Source organism: Etheostoma spectabile, unplaced genomic scaffold (genome assembly GCF_008692095.1).
Source record: "Etheostoma spectabile isolate EspeVRDwgs_2016 unplaced genomic scaffold, UIUC_Espe_1.0 scaffold00018341, whole genome shotgun sequence".
Lineage (NCBI taxonomy): Eukaryota > Metazoa > Chordata > Actinopteri > Perciformes > Percidae > Etheostoma > Etheostoma spectabile.
Genome location: NW_022604214.1, coordinates 112,100 through 121,029, shown reverse-complemented (window position 1 = coordinate 121,029; position 8,930 = coordinate 112,100). Strand labels below are relative to the sequence as shown.

General features: G+C 39.4%; 1 pseudogene; it reads left to right on the top strand.

Moving 5' to 3' along the window:
• The first annotated feature begins 5,595 nt into the window (after positions 1 to 5,595).
• On the top strand, positions 5,596 to 5,775 carry LOC116680133 (uncharacterized; annotated as a pseudogene).
• The last annotated feature ends 3,155 nt before the right edge of the window (positions 5,776 to 8,930 follow it).

The window sequence follows — 8,930 nt, the reverse complement described above, 5'->3', positions numbered from 1 at the left end:
CAGTAATGCTACTGTAGTTGAATAAGACAGACTTAAATAAAATTGTTAGTTTATGTTATAGAAGCATGGAAATTAAATATCTCTATAAAGTTAAATTATTTAATTTTATAGAGATATTTTACATTTGATTTATTATGCTTTTGGCAGTGAAGGTAATTTAAAAATGTGACATGCTTTTCAGCAGTGTAAATAACTTATTGAGAGTTGTAGAGACAAACAAGAAAGGGATTACGGATATAAATGCTTGACCGCCATATTTGACCTCTGACCTCACGACTTGTAAAGAATAGCGGGTAGATACTTCAAAGGTGTTGAAAGAAGTAGCAGCTTGAGACATCAAAGGAGGACCGCTTTGGTCCGCGCGCACCAGAGTCCGGTCACACACACTACTCAGAGAGAGCTGGAGCAGCGTTAAGGTAAGATCAATCTTTGCTAATTCTGTGACATTAAAATCTCTGCTGATAAGCCTTCGCAAGCGGCGACGTTAGTTTACCGACCAGTGTCATAGCTAGGCTAGAGCTAGCTGTTAACTAGCTCCCCCCGAAGGAAAACGTAGTCTCGCTCCAGCCTAACATTTTCCCCGTGGTCATGATTAGCTAGCAATAATTACGACGTTCTGTAAAGCTAACACAACTCGGTTTACATGCGCTGTTCGTTGCCTGAAATTGCCTGAAATACAATGTAACCCATATTCTGGAAGTTTAAGGTCGGTTGCTGCTAGTTTTTGAGCTAGCTGTTGCTGCATTTTGGCTAACATTACCTCCGGTTGATGCTAACGTTATGTTCCCGATTCTGTTGGTTGGTTTGTCAGTGTTTTAGAATGATTAAGCAAAACTTATTACAGCTATGTTATAGGCCTAGCATAGGCTACGCGGTTATATTAGTGGAGGTAAAGTTAACATTAAATCGTTACCTTTACATTTTGCCAATCTAGCTAGTTAACATTTAGGCTATGTATTTTTTAAAAAATACCCATTTTATATGTCGGGTGACAGGAAAAGTGTCTTTAAGTAACGTTAATGTGGTGGATGGAAAGGGAAAAATGTATCTTTGTTGTTTTTTTAGCTAAAAAAAAGACGTGTGGTAAATTTAATTCAATGTTACCCACATTTAGCTCTAGTTTTGGTGGAAAATTCAGTGTCTCCAGCATTTATGGAGAGCAGTTTTTGGCCTTGGCTTCAGGGTTTGGCCACTTAAAACCATTGTGATGTCCAGCAAAGATTTTCCCCAGTGCCTTACTTTGCAGTAGTATTACTGCTTTCTGTAATGTGATATTTCATATTGTTCATCCTTTTTAGTGTATGAGACCTAAGCTAAAGAGTGTGTAACTCAAAGAACATGGTGTTAGGAGTTGAGTCTATAGCTACCATGGTTTATGGGGGAAAGGAAAAGTAAAATTTAAAAATGTATTGTCCTATCCTCTTAAACCTTTTTTTTTACTTTGAAAGATTGTTTTAACAAGTTATTTAAGGACTCTTTATAATGACATAGTGATTAACTTTTAATACATCACATAACATTCTGGTTTACTCTAACAATATAAGAGTTACCTACATTATACTGGTTACCTGCATACTAATGCATGCTATGAATTTTTTTATCTTGTTGTAATTGTGTTAAATATACATTTTCATCGTTACAAATGTAGAACAACAACCAGGGACTAGAACTACTGAGAGACGGGAGGAAGAAGAAAGCTGGAAGAAGGTCTGACCCCATGACCCACAGGAGCACATGATCCCTTTCAACAATCTATCATCATACAACAAAAAGTATGTAAAGGTGTACGTTTGGAACCTGTGTGCTCCAGAATAATGAATATTCTGTAGACATGTGAAAAAACATAAGCACATGGCAAACTAGGCTATAGGTTTGCACATGGAAATGAGCAATGTTCCACTTCCTTTAAAGCATAAACACATCATCTTTCATTGATATTAATCCATATACCATCAACATTCTTTGATATTAATGCATATACACATCAACTTTCTTTGAAATTAGTGCAGATACACATCAACTTTCTTTTTGATTTGCGCATATAAACATCAACTTTCTTTTAGATTAATGCATAAACACATCGTGGTTGATGTGGCTCGGGAAAGGGAAGTTTGGGGTCCCCTACTGGAGCTGCTGCCCCCGCAACCCGATATTGGATAAGCGGATGAAGATGGATGGATATACACATCAACTTTCTTTTAGATTAATGCATATACCCATAAACAATTCTTTTAGATCATACAAATACACTTTCTTATATATTAATGCATATACACATCAACTTTCTTTTTGATTTATCATCACTATTCATTATGACATCAACTTTCTTTTTGATTAATGCATATACTCATCAACTTAATTTTTGATTAACGCAAATACACATAAACTTTCTTTTTATTATATCATTAACATTCATTATGACATCAACTTTCTTTTAGATGAATGCATAAACACATCAACTTTCTTTTTAATAAATGCATATACACATCAACTTTCTTTTTAATAAATGCATATACACATCAACTTTCTTTTTGATTTATGCATATACACATCAACTTTCTTTTTGATTTATGCATATACACATCAACTTTCTTTTTAATAAATGCATATACACGTCAAATTTCTTTTTGATTAATGCATAAACACTATTCATTATGACATAAAATTTCTTTTAGATCAATTTATATACACATTCATTATGTCATCATCACTATTCATTATGACATCAACTTTCTTTTAGATTACTGCATGTACACATCAACTTTCTTTTTGATTTATCATCACCGTTCATCATTATGTCATCATCACTATTCATTATGACATCAACTTTCTTTTTAATAAATACATGTACAAATCAAATTTCTTTTTGATTAATTCATATACACATCCACTTTCTTTTAGATTTATGAATACATACATCAACTTAAATTTTGATTAATGCAAATACACATCAACTTTCTTTTGATAAATGTATATACACATCAACTTTCTTTTTGATTAATGCATATACACATCAACTTTCTTTTTGATAAATGCATATACACATTCATTATGTCATCATCACTATTCATTATGACATCAACTTCCTTTTAGATTAATGCTTATTCACATCAACTTTCATTGATATTAAAGTAAGTAAGTAAGTAAGTAAAGTTTATTTATGAAGCGCTTTTCTCAGATAAAAATCACAAAGTGCTGTACAAAAGAGTAAGTAAAAAACAAGCAGTATAAAATGTATATAAATATATAAAATTAAAATGACACTTGCAAAAACCCATCAACCAAAAGCCTTCTTAAACAGACATGTTTTCAGATCATTTTTTTTTTTAAAGACAATATTTTTTGGGCATTTTAGGCCTTTAATTGACAGGACAGTCAAAGATATGAAAGGGGAGAGAGAGGGGGAGTGACATGCAGCAAAGGGCCGCAGGCCGGAATCGAACCCTGGCCGGCTGCGTCGAGGAGTTAACCTCTATACATGGGCACCCGCTCTACCAACTGAGCTATCTGGGTGCTCTTCAGATCATTTTTAAAAGAGACGACAGTGTCTGCAAGACGCAAGGACAGGGGCAGGGCGTTCCACAGTCTGGGAGCAACAGACTGAAATGACATGTCCCCTCGGGTCTTATAACGGGTCTTAGGGACTGCAAGTAGGTTCTGGCCAGAAGACCGAAGAATGCGGTCAGGGGAATACGGCTTCAAAAGGTCCAGGATGTAATGTGGGGCCTGAACGTTTAAGGCTCTGAAAGTCAGCACTAAAATCTTAAAATCAATCCTGAATTTTACAGGGAGCCAGTGGAGGTCCAACAAGACAGGGGTAATATGAGACCTTCGAGGGGCACCTGTTAGAAGTCTGGCAGCAGAATTTTGAACAATTTGCAATTTGTTTAAAGCAGACTTATTCAAACAGGTAAAAACAGCGTTGCAGTAGTCGAGTCTTGTTGATATGAAAGCATGAATTATCAATTCCAGATCCTTCTTTGACAACATTTTGCGAATTTTAGAGATGTTCCTAAGGTGAAAAAAACAATTTCGAACAAGCTGTTTTGAGTGTGTCTCCAGGGACATGGCCTGGTCGAACACAACCCCCAGGTTTCTGAGGCTGGATTTGACAGAAGGGCCCAGGGAGCCAAGCTGCTGTTTGATAAGCGGGATCTTATGGTTTGGGGCAAAAATCAGCATTTCAGTCTTGTTTGAATTTATCTGTAAATAGTTTGTGGCTAGCCAGTCTTTGATGGAGGACACACACTCTAGAAACAGAGGCAAACGGTGAAATTCAGCATCATTAAAAGAACAATACAGCTGAACATCGTCAGCGTAGAAGTGGTATGAAACATCTTTGAAACAGCGGATAATTTGACCAAGTGGCAAAATGAAGTAAGAACAAAATAGGGCCCAAAACTGAACCCTGTGCCACTCCGCAAGACAAATTTGTCACATCAGACTGAACATTATTTACAGCAAGATTGAAGGTTCTGTCACAAATATAGGATGAGAACCATCTCATTGTGGAGCCTATTGATCAATATACCGTGATCCTTAGTGTCAAAAGCCGATGTCAAATCAAGAAGTACAAGTACAGTGTAGCGGCCGGAGTCTGCTGTCATCATCACATCACTAGAGACTTTGATTAGGGCTGTTTCAGTGGAGTGAGATTTTCGAAAGCCAGATTGAAAAGTATCAAACAAGTTGTGCTGCTCCATAAAGGAGGTCAGCTGGCATGCAACTACTTTTTCCAAGATTTTGGAGATAAATGGAAGTTTAGAAATGGGCCTGTAGTTTTTGGGTTCTGAAGGGTCAAGATTGGGCTTTTTAAGGACCGGATTTACCACTGCGTGTTTGAAGTAATTTGGAACTGTGCCAGATTTAAGTGACAGGTTAATTATATTTTCCACCCAGGGGCCGAGGATATCAAATATTTTCAAAAATAGATTTGTTGGGACGATGTCAGCAGGGCTTGAAGACGGTAAAGCATAAACACATCAACTTTCATTGATATTATCCATATACCATCAATACCATCAACTGCATATCTTTGATTTACTGATATCAATCAACTTTGATATAATGCATTACAAATAATTTACAAAAAAACATCTCTCTTTTAGATTAATGCATATACACATCAACTTTCTTTTAGATTATGTGTTAGGTGAGGTGTTTGACCCGGACACAGAATTACCGGAGGTTTGGACTGGGAATGGGTTTAATTCTGAGGGAACAGAATAACCAACACTTCAAACGCACAAACAATCCAGACACGGAAGGTGACGTGGGAGATGAAGGAGATCCAAACAGACGACGAGACGGAACACGAACGTTGTGGCAGAAACACAAGGTAGGTGATATTCAATAAGGAATACCAACAAGCTTAGTACAGGACCAGTTACCACGGGAATGTAGGTAACGAACTGGCGCCGAAGAGGTGGTGGCCAAGGTTTAAGTATGGATGGAGTGGTAATGATGATGATGCTCAGCTGTGTAGAAGCGCTTGGAGGGGTGGAGCAGCAGCTCTCATGTCCATTTAAAATTACTGGACCGTGACACTGAGAACCGTCCGGGGAGGTCGCATCTGACAGCATAGAGGTGGGGGTCATCGCTTCTGCCTTTTGGCTAAGATCAGTGTATATCTGTTTCTTATCAGTTTAATATCTGATATTTCCTCTATCAGGGACACATATTAATGGATTTTTAGATTAATGGCAGTACAAAAGGGGCTTGCTCATTCACTCCACGCATCGACCCGGTATTGCAGCATCGCTGGATGCACCCATCTTCTGTCTTTGGAAAACAATTAACGATGCACATCAGCTGCCCGTTGCCCAAACTGTCAACGGACCTGAAGAGACATGGCTGGCAGATTTTACCGCCAGAAATTGTCCTAAAACTGAATGATCTGTGAAACCTCGTTGGGTTCCTGGTATCAAACGTTGTTATAATACTTGACAAGATAAAGCCATACAAAATGTAGCAAGATTTGCACTATTGATTGGCAAAAAACATAAGGACAAACTTTGGCCCTGTGACAATGGGGGAATAGGTGAGGCCTTGGATTTTAAAGCGGCACATACAAGTCAGAATTACCGCGAGGGTTGGGACTGGGAAGTAGTCATATACTGGGAACTGCTAAGTATCAGCTGTTATGTCATTTTATGAAAAGAAAGTTGATGTTTTATGCATAAATAAAAAGAAGTTGATGTGTTTATGCATTTATTAAAAAAAAGTTGATGTCATAATGAATTGTGATGATGACATAATGAATAGTGATGATGACATAATGAATGGTGATGATGAATCAAAAAGAAAGTTGATGTGTATATGCATTAATCAAAAGAAAGTTGATGTGTATCTGCATTAATCAAAAGAAAGTTGATGTGTATGTGCATTAATATAAAAGAAAGTTGATGTGTATATGCATTAATCTATAAAAAGGGTGATGTCATAATGAATAGTGATGATGACATAATGAATGTGTATAGCATTAATCAAAAAAATTTGATGTGTATCTGCATTTATTAAAAAGAAAGTTGATGTTTATATTAATATAATAGAAAGTCGATGTGTATGTGCATTAATCTAAAACAAAGTTGATGTCATAATGAACTGTGACGATATAATGAAAGAAAGATGATTTGTATTGTATTAATGAAGAAAGTTGATGTGTATATGCATAAATCTAAAAGAAAATTGATGTCATAATGAATAGTGATGATGACATAATGAATGTGTATATGCATTAATCAAAAAGAAAGTTGATGTGTATATGCAGAAATCTAAAAAAAACCTTGATGCGTGTATGCATTAATCTAAAAGAAAGTTGATGTGTATGTGCATTAATATAAAAGAAAGTTGATGTGTATATGCGTACATCTAAAAGAAAGTTGATGTGTATACAGTGGTATGAAAAAGTGTTTGCCCCCTTCCTCATTTCCTGTTCCTTTGCATGTTTGTCACACTTAAGTGTTTCGGAACATCAAACCAATTTAAACAATAGTCAAGGACAACACAAGTAAACACAAAATGCAATTTTTAAATGAAGGTGTTTATTATTAAAGGTGAAAAAAAATCCAAACCATCATGGCCCTGTGTGAAAAAGTGATTGCCCCCTAAACCTAATAACTGGTTGGGCCACCCTTAGCAGCAACAACTGCAACCAAGCGTTTGCGATAACGTGCAATGAGGCTTTTCCAGCGTCCTGGAGGAATTTTGGCCCACTCATCTTTGCAGAATTGTCCTAATTCAGTTACATTAGAGGGTTTTCGAGCATGAACGGCCTTTTTAAGGTCATACCACAACATCTCAATAGGATTCAGGTCAGGACTTTGGCTAGGCCACTCCAAAGTCTTCATTTTGTTTTTCTTCAGCCATTCGGTGGTGGACTTGCTGGTGTGTTTAGGATCATTGTCCTGCTGCAGAACCCAAGTTCGTTTCAGCTTGAGTACACGAACAGATGGTCGGACATTCTCCTTCAGGATCTCTTGGTAGACAGCAGAATTCATAGTTCCTTTTATCACGGCAAGTCTTCCAGGTCCTGAAGCAGCAAAACAGCCCCAGACCATCACACTACCACCACCATATTTTACTGTTGGTATAATGTTCTTTTTATGAAATGCAGTGTTCCTTCTACGCCAGATATACTTGGACACACACCTTCCAAAGAGTTCCACTTTTGTCTCATCGGTCCACAGAATGTTGTCCCAAAAGTCTTGGGGATCATCAAGATGTGTTGTGGAGAAATTGAGACGAGCTTTGATGTTCTTTTTGCTCAGCAGTGGTTTTCTCCTTGGAACTCTGCCATGCAGGCCATTTTTGCCCAGTCTTTTCCTGATGGTGGAGGCTTGACGCTGACCTTAACTGAGGCAAGTGAGGCCTGCAGTTCTTTGGACGTTGTTGTGGGGTCTTTTGTGACCTCTTGGATGAGTCGTTGCTGCGCTCTTGGGGTAATTTTGGGCGGCCGGCCACTCCTTGGAAGGTTCACCACTGTTCCATGTCTTCGCCATTTGTGGATAATGGCTCTCACTGTGGTTCGCTGGATTCCCAAAGCTTTGGAAATGGCTTTATAACCCTTTCCAGACTGATAGATCTCAATTACTTTCTTTCTCAATTGTTCCTGAATTTCTTTGGGTCTCGGCATGATGTGTAGCTTTTAAGGATCTTCTGGTGGACCTTACTGTGTCAAGCAGCTCCTATTTAAGTAATGCCTTGATTGTGAACAGGTGTGGCAATAATCAGGCCTGGGTGTGGCTAGAGAAATTGAACTCAGGTGTGGACAACCACAGTTCTATTTCGTATAGGCTTCGCCCTCTAAGGGCTACGCTATTGGGTTTATCCCTTCGCGCATGCGCAGTCGTGAAGATTTTCTTTCCCGCCCTAGCGTCCAGCTCGGGCCTCAACTACGTCCGCATTTACTGCATATATACAGAGCGGACCCGTTGTTCGACTCCCACTTTTTCTTCAAAGCTCACGCAGTATGAAGACAAGAAGTTCCAGTGGTGCTCGCGTCTGACCCTCCTGCCAGACCGGCTACATCCTGCCGCCGGCCCTTCACCCCCGCTGCGGGACCTGCCTCGGCGCCGTTCTCGCCGGCCAGGCTCTCACCCGGCACGCCTCCTGCCAGTTTTGCGCCCGCCTGTCATCTAAAGAGCTAACTGACAGGCGGAAGCTCTTCTGGTCTTGCCAGGCTTGCGGGGGCAGGAACGGGAGCAAGGCAGACAGACGGAAACAACCGGCGACACCCTGGATCCGCGGGCGGACGGCGTCTTTCGACGAGCATGAGTCCGCTGGCTCTGTTCTCTCGGACAGCGCCGCCGTTACCGGTCTTTTTTTCCCTCCTTACCCTTAGGAGGAATTGGGCCTGGAGACGGCGATCAACGCTCTCCCATGGAGCTCTCTCCGTCTCCCGAACGGCCAGGGGCACCGCCGAGCGGCCT